Here is a 20,164-nt window from a genome sequence, read left to right on the forward strand (position 1 = left end):
ATGGTATCATTAGTCTGTCCCTCAAAGTTACCGTTGGAGGTTTCAGTTCTGGTCTTTCTTTTTTGTGCCATTTTTCTGATAATAAAATAAATGATTCTTTTTAATACTTTATTAAACAGTTGATAATAGATAATGTAACAATTTGGCTGGTATTAAAACAAGAAATTTAAACAATAGATAATGGAAAGAAAATAATTTGACTAAAACTAAAACATGAAATTTAAATGATTTAAAATTTAAACAATCAGTTGAAATGATTTTAAAGTTTTGAATAAATGATATAACATTGTTTTGAATTGAACAGAATTTAAAATATGGAAAACTATAAAACATTAAAATAAATGTAGATGTTGTAAAGACTGGAATTTAAATAAACAAAAAGAAAAGTTAAAAAGTTTATTTTATAAATGACACCAGCCTTAGGTATAAGTGTTTGATACAAAAAGTCTACGTCAGATCTGTCATGGCTACGGCTGATACATCTCAAAACTGGATACTACACACATACATATTTAATCACACTATACTACGCTGCATCTATCTACATATGTCACATATAATACAACAACTAATCCCCAGCTATCAAACATCAAAATTCTGGCGGAATACGCCTCAACTTATCACGGAGAATCTCGATAACCGACTGTGCCAGATGGGTAGCTCTCTGATACTCTGCATAAGAATACGACCCATCATGTATCAAAGCATCTAACTCAAGGGTGGCACTGTACACTGTCGACTGAAGTCTCTGCCTCATCATGTAGTCTGGCTGAAGTGCAGCTAACGGTCCTCTATCTTACTGGTCAAACAAACCCATAATCTCTCTATAATGTGATCTCCAATACTCAACATCCTCTCTCACAACATTATACTCATAATACAGTACTATATGTGGCTCTGCAACTTGTCCCCCAGACTCCTGTGATGGAACCCTAGGTATCCCTGCAGCACCCTGCTGTGGTAAAACCAACTGTAATCCCCCGTTGTGCTCATCCATCCCCTCAACCGGGGCCATCTGAAACACCTCTGGCTCTGGAGCATATACAGGAAAAGGAGGTAATAATGCTGGTAGAATCTCTGGTATAAACTGTTGGGAACCACAGACTTAGGGTGTTACTACGTTTTACGATAAAGATTACGAAAAGAGGATTACCTTGTTAATGGTTGATTCGACGCTCTTCTATTGTATACCCAAATTCCCTTGAGCGAAGTGTGACCTCCGTCTTCTCAAGTTATCCTCTCTTCTTGCTCCTTGGTGGCTACAATATGTTTTCACACAATTGCCAAGCAAGAAGAGAATAAGAATATATATAGGCTACAATAGGGACCATGGATACTTAGGTTGGGCCTTCTAATTACATCTTGAGCCTAGCCCAATGTAATTAAATATTAATTCAATCCACTAAAGAATTAATATTTGCACTACCTTTCCTAATACCGTAATTTAATTAATTCGGTTCCAATATTATTTGCTTATTAAATTCTCCATGTTTAAAATATCACATGTCCATTAATTAAATAAATTACTGATAATTTATTTAATTAATATCTTTTATCCTTGATCATCCACTCAACCTTTATTTAATTATGCCATAATAAATTCCACCTGCAGGGTTTCTCATAATTAAATCTTTTTGAGCTTTCAAGGGGACATCATTAACCCGAATATTATCAGGACATGGATTCCTTCAATAAATAATATCCACCATGTATATAATTCCATCACCCAAAATATAATGATATAATTCAAAAGAATTACTTCATATATAAATCAAAGCATGTAAATAATATACACGTGTCAATTATTATTTCCGGATTAAGAACCTAAGCATTAATAATAACATAGAATATTAGTTCTCCTTCTTAATCAGTATTAAGGGAACAATTCTAATTTTGATCCTGTTCAATATACACAAAGTATATTAGTATTATTTATTAGTCAATATAAACTAATCTAAATAATACTACAGCCATACCAGTGGATTGTCCAACACCACCTCTGCTGTGAACCTTATAATATTATATAACCGTATTTAACAATCTAATATTCTGTATCCCATTTGATACTAGATTGTTCACAATATATAATATTAGACAACATGTAAACATTCAAATGATTCTCAATTAAACTGGCCAGAAATAAATGTATATACTTCAAATAAATATTTTCAGTATACACTAACAATCTCCCACTTATACTCAAAATATTCTATGTGTACATCAGTGTTTATTTAATCCACTATTATATAAAAATCTATGTGTCCATCCATCTGACTCCTATCGCTTCCACATGCTTGTCAAAAACCTTGGTTGGCAAGCTCTTTGTGAAAGGATCTGCCCGGTTGTCTTCTGATGATATGTGAGCCACAACTATATCCCCTCACTTTACGATTCCTCGTATGAGATGATACTTACGTTCAATATGTTTAGCTGCTTTGTGGTCTCGCGGTTCCTTTGAATTTGCCACAGCACCAGTGTTATCACAATACACCGTCAAGCTCCTAGGCAAATTAGGTACCACATCTAAGTCCAAAAGGAAGTTCCTGAACCATACAACCTCCTTGGCAGCCTCAGAGGCCGCCACGTACTCGGCCTCCATGGTAGAGTCTGCAATATATTTCTGCTATACACTCCTCCATATAACGGCTCCACCTCCCAAAGTAAAAATATATCCCGAGGTTGATTTCCTCTTATCCCTATCTGATTGGAAATCTGAATCAGTATATCCCAAAGGAAATAGATCTGAGGCCTTGTAAATTAACATATACTCCTTAGTCCTTCTCAGGTACTTGAGTATAGTTTTTACTGCACTCCAATATTCCTGACCTGGGTTCGACTGATATCTACTAACCATGCCTACAGCAAAGCAGATGTCAGGTCTCGTACATAACATAGTATACATTAAGCTTCCACATGCTGAAGCATAAGGAACTGCTTTCATGCTCTCTATATCCTTAGGTGTCGAAGGACACTGCTTCTTAGATAGAGCAACTCCATGCTTAAAAGGTAAAAAACCTTTCTTGGAGTTCTGCATGTTGAAACGAGCTAATACTTCATCAATGTAGGGCTCTTGAGATAAAGCCAACATCCTTTTCTTGCGATCCCTTATAACTTTGATCCCAAGGATGTATGCCGCTTCACCTAAGTCCTTCATGTCAAATTGTTTGAACAACCATGCCTTTACTGATGACAACATCTCAACATTGTTTCCAATGAGTAAAATATCATCTACATATAGTACTAGAAAAACCACTGCATTACCTTCACTTCTCTTATACACGCACGATTCGCTTGGACTTTGATCAAATCCATATGACTGGACTGCCTGATCAAAACGAATATTCCAGTCTCTAGAAGCTTGTTTAAGTCCATAAATAGACCTCTTAAGCTTACATACCAGATGCTCTTGGCCTTCCTTAATGAATCCTTTTAGTTGCTGCATATAGATGGTTTCTTCAAGACTTCCATTAAGAAAAGCTGTCTTGACATCCATTTGCCAAATCTCATAATCGAGATGAGCTGCTATAGATAAAAGAATACGGATTGACTTAAGCATGACTACCGGTGAAAAGGTTTCCTCATAATCGATACCTTCTTTCTGAGTATACCCTTTCGCAACAAGTCTTGCTTTCCAGGCTTTCACCTTTTTATCTAATCCCCTCTTTTTCTTGTAGATCCACTTACATCCAATAGGTTTTATACCTTTGGGTGGTTCCACGAGCTCCCAGACCTGATTAGAATACATTGATTCTATCTCAGATTCCATCACCTTTTGCCAAAGATCTGCATCTTTGTCTTGTACTGCCTCTTCGTATATACGGGGATCATCATCATGTTTACCAGGGACCAAGTCTGAAGACTCTCCCAAAAACATGAATCTATCAGGCTGTTGAACAACCCTCCCACTACGACGAGACACTGGTGCAGTATTAGTGAAAGGTTGTACATTATGTTGTGGTTGTTCTACTTGTACTACAGCTTCATGGGTATTATTTGTCCCTCCCACTAGTTCCTCTAAAACGATAGTACTCATGGGTTTGTGATTCATTATATAGTCCTCCTCCAAGAATCTTGCATTGGTGCTAACAATGACATCCCGATTCTTCGGACTATAAAATAAATATCCTTTCATTCCCATGGGGTAGCCTACAAACAACTTTACTTCTATACGAGATTCTAACTTAGTCACGTTCTTGTTCAGCACATGTGCTGGACAACTCCATATTCGAATATGTCTTAGACTCGGCTTATCCCCGGTCCACAATTCTAAGGGGGTTTTAGGAACCGACTTAGAAGGTACTAAGTTCAGAAGATAAGCTGCTATCTCTAAGGCATGTCCCCGAAATGACTTGGGTAAATCCGAATAACTCATCATCGATCTAACACTCTCTAAAAGAGTCCGGTTCCTTCTCTCTGCTACACCGTTCTGCTGGGGTGTGCCTGGTGTAGTTAACTGGGATTCTATCCCATTTTCTGATAAATATTCCCTAAATTCTCCAAGCAAGTATTCGCCACCACGATATGATCGTAGTGACTTGATACTTTTATTAAGTCGCTTCTCCGTTTTAGCTTTGTACTCTTTGAACTTATCAAAGCACTCAGACTTACGGTGCAACAAATAAACGTACCCATATCTAGAATAATCATCAATGAAAGTGATGAAATATTCATAACCACCTCTTGCTTGGATATTCATGGGTCCACATAAATCAGAGTGAACCAATTCTAACACTTGTTTGGCTTTATTCCCCTTTGCCTTGAAAGGCCTATTAGTCATTTTACCTTCCAAGCAGGATTCACAAACTGGAAATGGCTCCACTGCCAATGAGCTTAAAGGCCCGTCTACTACCAGTCTTTGAATCCTCCTCAAGTTAATATGACCTAATCTCAAGTGCCAAAGATATGTTTGGTTCAAACTAGAAGGATCTTTTCTTTTAGTAGAGTTAGAAGATATGTTGTTCAATTCCCTAAATTGCAGTTGCAGTGCAGGTTAACTAGGATTAATTATATACAAATTGTCTTGTAATGTACCAGAACATATAATTCATTTATTCATCATAATAGAAACATTACGATCCAAACAAAAATTATAACCATCCAAAGCAAGTTTAGAAATCGAAATTAAATTCCTTCTAAAAGAAGGTACATAAAGACAATTGTTCAAAACCAAAATCCTATCAGAACCAAAAGATAAATGAATAACTCCTACTGTAACTACTGCTACTTTCGTAGCATCTCCCATGAACACGTATATCTCACCACCTCTAAGCATTCTGGATAGCTGGAACCCCTGCATAGAATTACAAACATGATCAGTGGCTCCTGTATCTACACACCAAGTGCTCGTAGATATAGCCGCTATAAATGTTTCTGTAACTAGAGAAAGAGACATACCAGTATTGTTTGTTTTCTTAGGAAGAGGAAAATCCTGTTTCCAGTGACCTGACTGTTTGCATCTGAAGCACTTTCCCTTAGGCTTTTTCATACCACCCTGAACTCCCACTGCCTTCACAGCTTTCTGTGTCTGAGCCTTTTTCTTCTTCTTAATACCTTTCGGCTTAGAGGAAGAACCTTTCTCAGCCACATTCACTTGAACACTCTGCCAAAATAATCCTTCAGCTGCCTGAAGTTCTGTCAGCAGTTCCGCGAGACTATACTGCCTCATGTTCATGTTGTAATTCAAGCGGAACTGCTCAAAACTCTTGGACAAGTTCATAAGGATAATGTCAATCTGGGTTTCCCCGTCAAGTTCAGCACCAAGGATCTCTATCTCATTCAGATGCGACATTATCTTGAGAACATGATCCCTTACAGGTGTGCCTTCAGCCATCTGAGTGTTCATTAAAGCCTTCATGGCTACTTTCCTAGCAGCCCTATTCTGATCTCCAAAAAGTTCCTTGAGATTAAAGAGCATATCCGAAGCAGTGGCCATAGACTGATGCTGATGCTGCAAAACACCCGACATTGCTGCCAGAATGTAACATCGCGACATCTCATCAGCCTTAATCCACCGTTTATAATACTCTTTCTCATCTTCAGGAGCATCAACAGCAGGCTGTTCAGGCTTGGGTTCATAAGTGCAAAACTTGTACTCCTCAGCAGTTAACACAATGTCCAAATTTCGTTTCCATTCAATATAGTTAGGTCCAGTAAGTTTGTTATCCTTAAGTGTGGTGAATAGTGGATTAAAGCCCATTTTATCCTGAGAATCATGCATAAAAATATCACATAAATAAGGGTGCATTAATTATTAAGATCTATTGATTCCTCTAACATTATTAAAATTTAATGCACTAACATCTAAACACCATAAGCTTCTGGTACGCCACAATGTGTGACATATATACCACCTAATTTTGTTTAAATGTTACTTCGGTCCTATTACTAAACAATATGCCACGTTGGGGTGGACTATATTATTTTTCATAGCTAAGTGTATACCATCATCAAATCTTAAATTATTTGAAATCTATGGAACTTGGTACGCCACGATGGGTGGCGTGTATACCTTCCAATATTCGTAATTTTGCCTTGAATAGAATACTTCAATTCAATATTCATCAATGGTTTGATTTCCAGGTAGTGGAGGAGTCACATCGGTCTCGCTTAAAACCCACAGCCTTACAAGTTCGATGAACTCGTTTTTGACAAAATCGCCCCAAATCAGAAATAATGAAAATCCGTATTTTATTCCTTTTAAAATTAATTTAAGAAGTTTGTTCTAGTAATTTCTATAACATTCTAGACACCATAAATTACATGTCACGATGGGTGACGTATATATAATTTATATTCGTCTTTATGTTAAATTACCTACAACCAATAATGGAGACCATGAGATTTAATTTCATATTAATTCCCTCTCCCACTTAAATTTTTTATTAAAATTGAGGAATTTTAAAATTAAATGGGGTCCTATGTCGTTATAATTATGTCTAATCATGCATTCAAAATACACACATAATTTTAGCAACATATAACATTTAATTAAAGCAATAAATAAAATTTATGTCCATGTCATCCTAATTAAGTTAAACATGCAATTTTAAAGGAATTACACACATAATTAACGACACACATAATCAATAAATTAAAGCAATAATTAAAAATTTAATGGAAAAAAATTAAAATAAATTTTCCACTATTATGGCCCTTGAAAATCCAGCTTTCAAAAAAAATCTGCCCCAAGCGCGCCCCGACGCCCCCAGCAGCCCCAGCAGCCCCAGCTGCCGCAGCGGCCCCAGCAGCCCCTTGTAATCGCACAGTGGAACAAAAAACTACCGGAATTGATTTCCGATCGCACATAACTATTACAAAATACCCGGAACAATTACAAAAAAAATAGATCTAATACAAAACTAATTTTGTAAAATCTATTCTAACACGATCAACCCTCGTGTAAATTACAACCACGATTAAACCACGTGGAAACCAAAACAAAAATTAACCACGATTAAACCACGTGGGATCCAAACACATAATTAAAATATACATGGCCATAATAGTGGATTAACAACCTGCATCAAAAACAATACAAGCAAAACACTATATACACGCATATATAATTACGACATGGACATTATATCATAAAACGTAGAACCCATTACCAGGCTCTTGATACCAATTGTTGGGAACCACGGACTTAGGGTGTTACTACGTTTTACAATAAAGATTATGAAAAGAGGATTACCTTGTTAATGGTTGATTCCACGCTCTTCTATTGTATTCCCAAATTCCCTTGAGCGAAGTGTGGCCTCCGTCTTCTCAAGTTATACTCTCTTCTTGCTCCTTGGTGGCTACAATATGTTTTCACACAATTGCCAAGCAAGAAGAGAATAAGAATATATATAGGCTACAATAGGGACCATGGATAATTAGATTGGGCCTTCTAATTACATCTTGAGCCTAGCCCAATGTAATTAAATATTAATTCAATCCACTAAAGAATTAATATTTGCACTACCTTTCCTAATACCGTAATTTAATTAATTCGGTTCCAATATTATTTGCTTATTAAATTCCCCATGTTTAAAATATCACATGTCCATTAATTAAATAAATTACTGATAATTTATTTAATTAATATCTTTTATCCTTGATCATCCACTCAACCTTTATTTAATTATGCCAGAATAAATTCCACCTGCAGGGTTTCTCATAATTAAATCTTTTTGAGCTTTCAAGGGGACATCATTAACCCGAATATTATCAGGACATGGATTCCTTCAATAAATAATATCCACCATGTATATAATTCCATCACCCAAAATATAATGATATAATTCAAAAGAATTACTTCATATATAAATCAAAGCATGTAAATAATATACACGTGTCAATTATTATTTCCGGATTAAGAACCTAAGCATTAATAATAACATAGAATCTTAGTTCTCCTTCTTAATCAGTATTAAGGGAACAATTCTAATTTTGATCCTGTTTAATATACACAAAGTATATTAGTATTATTTATTAGTCAATATAAACTAATCTAAATAATACTACAGCCATATCAGTGGATTGTCCAACACCACCTGTGCTGTGAACCTTATTATATTATATAACCGTATTTAACAATCTAATATTCTATATCCCATTTGATACTAGATTGTTCACAATATATAATATTAGACAACATGTAAACATTCAAATGATTCTCAATTAAACTGGCCAGAAATAAATGTATATACTTCAAATAAATATTTTCAGTATACACTAACATAAACTGGTACTCTATTGGAAGTGGAGGTGGAAGTATTGGCTCAAAGAACTCTAAAGGATCAAACATCTCCTCGTGATCTAGTATCTACTCAGGAGCTGGTGGTGCTGGCTCCTGGGGTAGTGCTGGTGGTGGTGGAAGTGGTGGAAACATCTGTGCTGACACTGGTGGTATAGCTGGTACAGCTGGCCTAGTCACAGTCCTCTCGGATGACACTGATGATGCCATCTGATAATATAACAAGGAAAGAAAAGGGTCACTTAACATTCCTAGAACTTATACCTTCATAATCTAGACTTATCTAAGCCCTAACACTCTTATTCATATCTTATGTGATCTCAACTGTCTTATCTTAATCCTAATGTTCTTTTTTTCAGGGACAAAACCTACAACTCTTATATCAAACCTGTAACACCCTCCAAACCCGGGGTATAAGACTGGGGGGTTACTAGCTAATCTCCAAACATGTACAACCTGTATAATAATTAAATAAATATATATCTAACCCCTTTACCACTATCCAGGAACTTTTTAGGTTGAAGTATGAAAACAAGAACCCCATTCTACTTTTATTACAATCCAATTTAAAATCTCACACAAAACTCTCTTTATTACGAGCCATTTTCTAACAAGTTTTAATTACATCTATTCTTTATTCAAACACACTCATTAACTATCTATACTACACCTGCTCAGGCAACTCAAAGCTTTCTTCCTAGATCGGGATCAACACCTTTGGTATGAGAGGGTCCCGCAGCTTGACTCGTTATTTACCACCGGAGTCCTGATAGGTTTCATTTTCCTTCTTAACTGAAAACAATAAGGTGAATAATAATAAAAAGGGGATGAGCCATAAGTTGCTCAACAAGACCGACTCTGTCATGAATTCGGAGCTTGAGCAATTGCCATAGTCAGATACCTTAGAGAGATCCTTAATAGGGGAATCAGTTATTGAAGATGAAGAAGGAGCAATGCAACTGCAGGTTTTGAATGCACCTCCGTGGAAGAGGAAGTTGGATATGCCATTCAATTATCTTGGGTTAGCAGAGCTAAAATTTCTCAGGAGCATCTCAAGTCATCTATTGAACAAGCTCCCATACTTGGGCCAAACCGCTGCCAGATTATTTGAGTTATGCATTTTTAGGTGCACCCCCTGACAAGGGGTTGGAATATATCTATGATAATCTAAAAGGTGACCGGCCAGTTCCTCCCGTGCTTGCAGAGAGTCCACTCGTGCACCACAGACAGTTGATAGGTTTTGTCTTGGTGATGCGCAGTATAGAAGGTTGATTCGGCGTATTGAGGCCATGCATGATATCCACTGATATTTTGCTGAAGATTTGACACACGCTCTCGGTACTATTTTCTGAAACACTGGTGTCAAGGTTGATTGGCCACCTGATCCTCCACCCGAAGAGGGTGATCCTCCACCCGAATAGGGTGATCCTCCCGCTAACTAGGTATGCCTTGTATCCTTATTATTACCTTCAATGAGGACATTGAAAAATTTAAGTTTGGGGGTGATAATGTAAGGATTAGTAGTGTGTTATGTCCATATAGATTCTTATTGCATGTTTAGTTGTAGTTCATTCATATTTTAGCATGATTGTTCATAAAGTTGTTTGCATATTTGTTCATGTTTGTATGTGAGTCCATTTAGTAGCATTTGCATGCATATAACATGATCCCTAAGGTTGCGTTATTTTTGATTATTTTGTTGATGTTAATTTGAGTGTAGTAACGTCGAATAAAGGGATGTTTAAGTCCTAATGAATTGAATTGCATGCCCAAAAACAATATTCATTCTCAAGTCTTATAGGTTGCTTTTGAACTAGATCATGATCATACTTGTTTGCTTGTTGAAATTTAATCACTTGGTTATACTTAGAATTTGCGCTATTCCCCTAATGACGAAGTAACACTGATTTTTTTTAACTGGAGAAAAACTTGGATATCATTGCTTATTGTGAATATATCTAGGCGTCAATTGGCTAGTAGTCGGCTCATATTTTTATGAGTAGTCTAGGGTTGAATGAGATGGAGCGAAACACACTCATTAAGAAATTGAAAAAGAAAAAAAAAGAAAAAAAGAAGAAAAGAAAAGAAAAGAAAAAAAATGTGTTAGTATGTGTTATGCATAATTGATCACGAGTGAGCTCTTTAATACTCGAGCAATTAAGTTCTAGGGGATTCTGTGCCTAGTGACCTAAGGCTTGTATTGTAACGCCCCCAAATTCGGGGTCAGGGGATTTGGTCGTCACAATGAAATCTCAATCCAAAATAACATGTTTAATCAATAAATGAATGCTAGCAACTGAAATATAGCATATGTGACCCCAAACTACACCAGGATTTTTTTAGATTACAGTTCTAGAAACAAGATATCCAAATTCCAAAAATAAATTTTTCAGTTTTTTTAACTCTTTTCACAAATTCCCAAACTCAAAACTTAATCAGATAGCCAGTGTTTGCGAGCTGTGTGCAGGTGCGCATGCGACGGAGCATTGTGCTATATCCTATGAATCAGCTCAGTTTGTGAGCAACTTTCAGAGGCTGCAGCAGCCAGTTCCTGCCACGTACCAACCTAACAACCGTAATCATCCGAACATCAGCTGGAGTAACAATCAGAATGCAATGTAGTAGCCGCACCAACAGTTTGGAAACAAACAATTCAATCCTCCTGGGTAACAGCAACAGTTTGCACCACGACTGTGACAACCCGGGTCAAATCTCGAGTCTTTTTCGAAAATTGGGTCAAGTCCCGATTATGAGTCCGAAATAAGCCGAAGCATACTGTCCCGAATGCAGCCAACTTGGGTTACGCCTAGCCCACCACAGGCCCCCAAAAGATCATGATTTGTTGGTGCACATAGTAGTAGTACTTTGCCTTATAAACTGAACAGAAGTCCCAAATCTCCTCGATGTGGGACTGGGGTGTTACAAACTCCCCCACTTAAACTCCTGACGTCCTCGTCAGGACGTCAGGCCCGAACTGACAGCCCATAGGACCCAGATCGTACCTCTCTAGCCATTCTGGAATATTACCGGCTGGCTTCGTGTCCCCACCTCCGGACCTCTTGCCATTGTGAGATAATACCACCAGCCTTCGTCTCCCCACCTCCGGTAACTTGACGCATCAAGCTTTCGAGAGTCAGCTCTGATACCATATGTGACAACCCGGATCAAATCCCGAGTCTTTTTCAAAAATCAGGTCAATTCCCGATTATGAGTCCGAAATAAGCCGAAGCATATTGTCCCGAGTACATCCAACTTGGTTTACGACTAGCCCACCATAGGCCCCCAAAAGATCATGATTTGTTGGTGCATATAGTAGTAGTACTTTGCCTTATAAACTGAACAGAAGTCCCAAATCTCGTCGATGTAGGACTGGGGTGTTACAAAGACATAAGTTTCAGCCATAGAAGATGCAACAACAATCTCATGGAGGTCCAGGTCCATCTGTTAATGAAAAATCTGAATTGGAGGAGTTAAGGCTTATGTGCAAAAGCCAAGCGGTTTCCATCAAGACTCTGGAGAACCAAATAGGGCAAATTTCCAATGCACTTTTGAGTCAACCTCAAGGAACTCTTTCTAGTGATACATAAGCTAATCCAGGCAAGAGGGAAGTCAAAGAACAGATTAATGCAATCACCTTGAGGTCTGGAAAGGTCTCAAACCCTTAAAATCATCAAGACAAAGATTCTGAAAAAAATTCCAGAGTGCAGGCGCACCCGCGCCCATATATCAAGCGCGCCCGCGCCCTTGCCAATTTCAGAAAGTGAAAAAATTGCTGATTCAGTTGTGAACAAGGATGGCGAAGCGGAAATGAAGAAAAATTCTACTAAAAACACTCCTCTAAAGCAGAATACGTGGGAGAAACAAGGCTATCCGCCTCCCCCATTTCCTAAAAGGCTTCAAAAGCATAAGTTCGACAAGCAATTTGCCAAAATTTTGGAGATTTTCAAGAAGCTGCATATCAACATACCTTTTGCAGAAGCTCTAGAACGATTGTCGAGCTATGCTAAGTTTATGAAGGGTATTCTATCTCGGAAGTGGAAGCTTGAGGAGTTGGAAACCGTTGCTCTAATTGAAGAGTGCAGTGCTGTGCTGGAACAGAAATTGCCTCCGAAGCTTAATGATCCTGGAAGCTTTACCATTCCTTGCACTATTGGAAACTTGTCTTTCGACAAGTGTATATGTGACTTGGGAGCTAGCATCAATCTGATGCCCTTATCTTTATTCAAGAAAATTGGTTTGCCAGAGCCAAAACTGACAAACATGTCCTTACAGTTGGCCGATCGGACCATCACTTATCCACGATGTATAATGAAGGATGTCTTGGTCAAGGTGGACAAACTCATCTTCCCTGCTGATTTTATAATTCTAGATTTCGAGGAAGATGAGAAGATTCCCATCATATTTGGAATACCATTCTCGGCTACAAGCCGAACTATGATCGATGTGCAAAAATGAGAGCTTACGATGAAGGTTCAAGATCAGAAGGTCATTTTTAATATGTTCAAGGCAATAAAGTTACCCACAGATAAAGAGGAGTGCTTTGAAGTAGAGCGGGTCGACTCTGTCGTGAATTCGGAGCTTGAGCAATTGCCAAAGTCAGATACCTTAGAGAGATCCTTAATAGGAGAATCAGTTATTGAAGATGTAGAAGGAGCAGAGCAACTGCAGGTTTTGAATGCACCTCCGTGGAAGAGGAAGTTGGATATACCATTCTATTCTCTTGGGTTAGCAGAGCTAAAAATTTCTCAGGAGCGTCTCAAGTCATCTGTTGAAGAAGCTCCCACACTTGGGCTCAAACCGCTGCTAGATCATTTGGGTTATGCATTTTTAGGTGCACCCCCTGACAAGGGGTTGGAATATATCTATGATAATATAAAGGGTGACCGGCCGGTTCCTCCCGTGCTTACAGAGGGTCCTCCCGTTCACCATAGACGGTTGATAGGTTTGGTCTTGGTGATGCGCAATATAGAAGGTTGATTCGGCGTATTGAGGCCATGCATGACATCCACTGACATTTCTCTAAAGATTTGACACACGCTCTCGGTACTATTTACCGAAACACTGGTGTCGAGGTTGATTGGCCACCTGATCCTCCACCCGAAGAGGGTGATCCTCCCGCTAACTAGGTATGCCTTGTATCCTTATTATTACCTTCAATGAGGACATTGAAAATTTTAAGTTTGGGGTTGATAATGTAAGGATTAATAGTGTGTTGTGTCCATATAGATTCATATTGCATGTTTAGTTGTAGTTCATTCATATTTTTGCATGATTGTTCATATAGTTGTTTGCATGTTTGTTTGCATATTTTTTCGTGTTTGTATGTGAGTCCATTTAGTTGCATTTGCATGCATATAACATGATCCCTAAGGTTTTTCTGTTTCTGATTGATTTGTTGATGTTAATTTGAGTGTAGTAACGTCGAATAAAGGGATGTTTAAGTCCTAATGAATTGAATTGCATGCCCAAATACAAAATTCATTCGCAAGTCTTATAGGTTTCTTTTGAACTAGATCATGATCATACTTGTTTGCTTGTTAAGATTTAATCACTTGGTTATACTTAGAATTTGTGATATTCCCGTAATGACGAAGTAACACTGATTTTTTTAAACTGGAGAAAAACTTGGATATCATTGCTTATTGTGAATATATGTAGGCATCAATTGGCTAGTAGCCGGCTCATATTTTTATGAGTAGTCTAGGATTGAATGAGATGGAGCGAAACGCACTCATTCAGAAATTGAAAAAAAAAGAAAAGAAAAGAAAAAAAATATGTGTTAGTATGTGTTATGCATAATTGATCACGAGTGAGCTCTTTAATACTCGAGCAATTAAGTTCTAGGGGACTTTGCACCTAGTGACCTAAGGCTTGTATTGTAATGCCCCCAAATCCGGGGTCAGGGGATTTGGTCGTCACAATGAAATCTCAATCCAAAACAACATGTTTAATCAATAAATGAATGCCAGCAACTAAATTATAGCATATGTCCCAAATACACCAGAATTTTTTTAGGTTACAGTTCTAGAAACAAGATATCAAAATTCCACAAATAAATTTTTCACTTTTTTTTAACTCTTTTCACAAATTCCCAAACTCAAAACTTGATCCGCTAGTATAACTTCGAAAAGAAGTATATTAGGCCCAAATATAAAATAACATAACTAATATATATATATATATATATATATATACACAAAAAGCTTTACATAATAGAACTTACACTAGTCCGCAAATCCTGGACCAACCACCTTACAAAAGCTTCTTCTTTGCTTTCTTGAATTTCACGGCTAAACAACACAAGCTAATCCTCACTGGAGGTTAAATTTGAAAACAGACAAGTATGAGCGAAAGGAATGCTCAGCAAGTTCATTATAGCATATATATGGTCAGTTTCATATAAAACCTACATCTGCATTAGAGCGGTACATTTAAAATCATAATTGCTGAATCGGAAAATTTATTAAAGAATCGGATAATTGTTTCTCACTATATTCAAAACCCTTTTGATATTTTTGAGTGAAATGCTTCAAAAATACTTTGAATCTTGACGAGAATAAAACTCGTAAAACAGTGTTTACGAAAATATCGTAAACAACAATAACATGAAACAATGATTATGGACTGAATCATAAACTTTATTCAAAACCGAACTCTTGATATTAATACTCATTTTGTTGTCATATCAAATTAGATATCAATACGAACTTTGATGCTCACAACATTACATACTGAAGTCAACATCAATCATCTATATTATTACCACCTTTGATATTTAACAACAAACTAAATATCAATATCAAGCAAAAACTGAATCAAAACTGTATTTCACCTTTTATCCAAAACCAAAATACTTAATAAATCATTTATTTATGATTATCAAAACAAGAAAGAATTTTAGATATCAATTTAGATTGAAATCAATTATTTTTCATGATGTTCATGATGATCAGTCATGAAACAACACCGGTATCCCGCATCCATACCATAGATATATGTACTACCGGTATCCCGCAACCATACTGTACTTATATGGTGCCAAAAAAGGCATATATTCGCCTTGCAAGTTGTTACAGCGGACCGATGTCTCGATCACCTACGCTGTAACAGTAACCATCCAATCTCAAAACCTTTTGTTGGAAGGGGTCATAATAATCGACACCCTTAATAATTTTATTTCCCCCATTCACTTGGTAGGAACATTCACAGCAAAATCATCTTTTTCTCAAGGTATAAAACATTTATAAAACCCGGTATTTGGATAAGTAAAAACACTTAACTATTCTAAACATAGAATAACAGAAGAGTACTTGCATAATAAGCATTTAATTCAGCGATATGTAAAACATTTATCTATTCTGAAGTAGGAATAGAGAAGAATACTTACATAATCATAAGCAGTTTGATATGAAAAATATTAAACTATTCTGGAATTAAAATAGCGTAGAAAACTTACATAATAGGATTCAAAATAAATAACACTTGAACGATAAGTGAAGATATGGATACTTGTCTTTGGTGTTTAGCAGTTAGTCACACTCCCAATAACACATATTTTGTCCTTCTGCCTCAAGACATCACCATCATTTACTTTACTAATACCATTCCATTTCACTCTTTATCCAATCTTGTCCTGATCAACTCGAATGATCCACATCTATAAATAAAAGATCACACATTAATCGTCTAACCGATAATTATTCGACGAACTGCGCGTCAAAACCCTATCATCTACCCATACGATGACCCACACATAAAGAAAACAGCCAAACACAGGACTCTTGACCCACGTACGCACGTAATTCACATAGCACGTAAACACGTAACTCACATATCACATGACTCTGTAGATTTAAAACTGAAATCGAGTCAAAATATGACTTTTAGATAAATATGCGACTCAGAACAAACTTGCAAACCAAGCGACCTTTTTATATAAAAGAATTTAGGACACAAAGGTATTTTTACTAGAAGCATAAAAATTTTATGAGTCTATATAGAAGTTCGGTTATCGTTATTTTAGTCGTATATTCAATTGTCTCCGCTTACCTTAGCTATGATTTTGTTTATCTTATCCATGTCTTTTAAACTCATTCTTAACCTCCGACGTATTCTCAGGATGACCCTCAACAAGTTCTGTTCTTTAATTGACTCGAAAAGAGACTTGAAACTTGGTCGAAATTAAATGTCAAAAAGGGTCATAGAACTATAATTATGTACCATCTCCTTTAAACAGCCTGTAGTCTTGGATTTTTAATAAATCAAAAATTATCATTTTAACACAAACTCTGCACTGGAATAATCTTGAATCAATAAACTACTACACACAAAAATTTCAACCCGAAATTATGATTTTAATCGGGAGAAGTCTGTTCATAAAGTTGGACAAAACGCAGTTTTCGTAGGTTCTGCGCTACCGTCACTAAAACCTTGATAACTTTTGAACCGCTAACTCAAATGACACAAGGTTTTCGCGTACACGATCTAAAGACTCACCTTAACACACTCATACCAAGTATTGTCCCATTACACTGTCCAGAAAATCCAGTTTTACTATCAAATACAGAGGCATTGCTGGAAAATTTATTTAACATTATTAAAACTTATTAACTTTACTTGGAACCCCAACCCATCTCCCATCGTATTCTTTAATCATTGTAAACTCCTACTTGCAGGTATAATCAGCCACAAAATACCAGAAAATTCATCACCAAATCATCCAACACAACCACTCAAAAACAATCCAAAAACCAAACAATCCGATAGTATAATTTATGCACACTAACCAAAACAACTAACAACAATTTTAACCGACAACGATTATGACATAGAAAATCAACCATCTATATATATTTCCAGAAAAATTCAATAAAACACACCTTCATACATGAGCTGGTCCATATATACATACAAGCAAAAATTAAGAACCAATTGTACAAAAGAATTTTAATCCGAAAATTTTCAGTTAAACATATAACCCCATATGTACACCAATTTATACATATTTAATCATCAAGATCGACTAAAACTCAACCAAATGGAATATTCGAGATAAAAATCAAATTTAAAGATTACCCAAATTGGGGTTTGAACAGATTAAGAGATTAGGATTGAGAAGAGGGTGATTTGATGCCTGGGCTACTAATTTAGTGAAATAGATGGTGGTGTTAAGCAACCAAAAGTAGTAGAGGGTGGGTGATGTTTATGTAAGGGAGAGAGGAGAGGTTGACACGAGAGAGATAAGCAGAAAATGAATATTTGCCACGGGGAGGAGGTCTGTGTCTTTACCTGGCTAGGCAAATAAAATTTATGTTGCTAATTTTAATTTATTTTTTTAAAAGCTACACAAAAACATTTTATAAAAATATACAAGAGATTGGTAATTATTCGGAAGAACAAATATTATCGGCTTTAATTATAGCAAATACAATTAGTTTTCTTCCCGTATTTTTAAAATAATTTTTGACCGTATAGATTATTTTATACGGATTTTACAAGATTATGGTCGGTGAATACAATAATAAGTATAAAGATTATTTTAAAATATATATTCATTAAAGTAAATCCAACTACTATTTTTAAAAAGTCCATCCAAGAATTTTAGAGATTATAAAACTAATCCCATAATTATATCATATCTCAATGATTTTAGAAATATATTTAAAGACATTAAAAACTCTTATTTCACATTATAATTCATTTGAAATTATTTTAAACAGATGTGTCGCACGTTTAAGCCACCAAATATGTATTCACCGTTTTCACATAATTCCATATTCAAGAATAATATAACACCTAATTTTTTTGAATAAATATATATTTTATTATAATAATAATACATAATTAAATGGTCGTAAAATATCATTTACAATACTTTTATATCGTCGGAATGAACCCAGATAAAATACCAAATATTATTTTTGACATGGATAAAATATCAACTTGAACCCCAAAATTGTAAAATAAACTCAATTTACTGATATCAATAAAATGATAGGATTTTAAATAAAATTTTGAAAAAGTAAAAGTACTTAAATACTTTCACAATACCCACCGGGATCAGGACAACTAACAATTAACATAAATATACGATTTTATCAAACAGGAATAAAATATCCACAATTTTATTCCTTCAATATCAGAAAATCACATAAATATTCAAAAAATAATAATAATAATTCTGAAAAATACACGATATCACATGTATAGTCTAGGATCCGCTAACATAACACTCGCTACATGGATATTATTGTATAAGTCTTTTATGACCTCATTCATTGCGCGATCAAATAAGTATTTATTTTATGATGTGTTCAATTTTATAGCATGAATCCTTGTCTAACTCTAGTAAATATGAGGTGTTGTGAGTCATTTTGTGTTTAACATTCATTCTATTTATAAGCTTGTGATTATTTTGGCAATAATTAGGATATGATTATTGATCCAGTGATGAGAGTATATCTGTTAAGCATCGCACACACGCACGTTTCTGGGTTGTGAGTTGATTTGTGAGATTTAGTTGAACTCTGTTTTGAATAATTGCATTCTTAGAAGCATTGCTTATTGATTGGTTATAGTTATTCTGAGGGGATCGTAGCATTTTCATGTAGTTGCATTCATGCATTTGTTTTGTTTTTAGTATTGAGTCTGTTTATGCTTGAGGACAAGCATCGATTTAAGTTTGGGGGAGTGATAAGTGGATTTTATATCCACTTGGAATGCTTCATTTCGGCTTAAATGGATGTTTTGGACTCAAGTATGTGGTGTTTTTTATATGTTTTGTGTTTAATTGTTACAGGGCGCTAGTCAGTAGAAGGAACTGAGTTTTGCAATAATTTTATGCTAATAAGTGGTCAGGAATGGAGTTTCGGAAGGTCGCACGAAGAAAGGAGCGCAAAACAACAAAAATCAGAGTTTTTTCAGAAGGCAGGCGTGACCGCGCCTGAAGCAGGGCGGCCGCGCCAGAAGTTCCAGTAAGGCAGTGCGCCCACGCCCGCCAAAATGCTAATAATCCTGTTTTGAATGGAATTTGATGATTTTAAGAGTCCAGGTTCACTTGGGGCTTATATATAATGATAAAAGACATTTTTATCAACAGGGTAGCCAAAGAGAACATTAAGAAGACCTAGAGCACACAAGACGGCTAAGGAGAAGAAGAATTAGTTTCATACTTTTGTATTCTTCGATTTAGGTGATACTTTTGGATGCTTGTTTTTGTTTTATTCTAAATCCTATTACTTTTATATTATCTTGTAGTATTCTAAACTTATTAGTACCATATTTTCATTGGAATCCATGATGATGATGCATTCGATCATGAACTAATCGTTGTCATGGGGTTCTAGCGGATTTATGAATTTCAATAGTTGATTTTTTAAATCTTTAGTGTGTGGTGATTTATAGTTTCCTAATTTAGTTGTGGTTATT

The 20,164-nt window shown here is 35.9% G+C and overlaps 1 long non-coding RNA gene across 1 annotated transcript; it reads right to left on the minus strand.

Moving 5' to 3' along the window:
* Window positions 1-14,944: 14,944 nt before the first annotated feature.
* On the minus strand, window positions 14,945-18,016 carry LOC141717004 (uncharacterized). The gene is made up of 3 exons (XR_012573490.1): window positions 17,813-18,016; window positions 16,194-16,394; window positions 14,945-15,051 (listed from the first exon to the last, which is right to left on the minus strand). It is a non-coding gene; the product is annotated as an uncharacterized LOC141717004 (long non-coding RNA).
* Window positions 18,017-20,164: the final 2,148 nt, after the last annotated feature.

The sequence above is a fragment of the Apium graveolens genome, chromosome 4 (genome assembly GCF_009905375.1).
Source record: "Apium graveolens cultivar Ventura chromosome 4, ASM990537v1, whole genome shotgun sequence".
NCBI lineage: Eukaryota > Viridiplantae > Streptophyta > Magnoliopsida > Apiales > Apiaceae > Apium > Apium graveolens.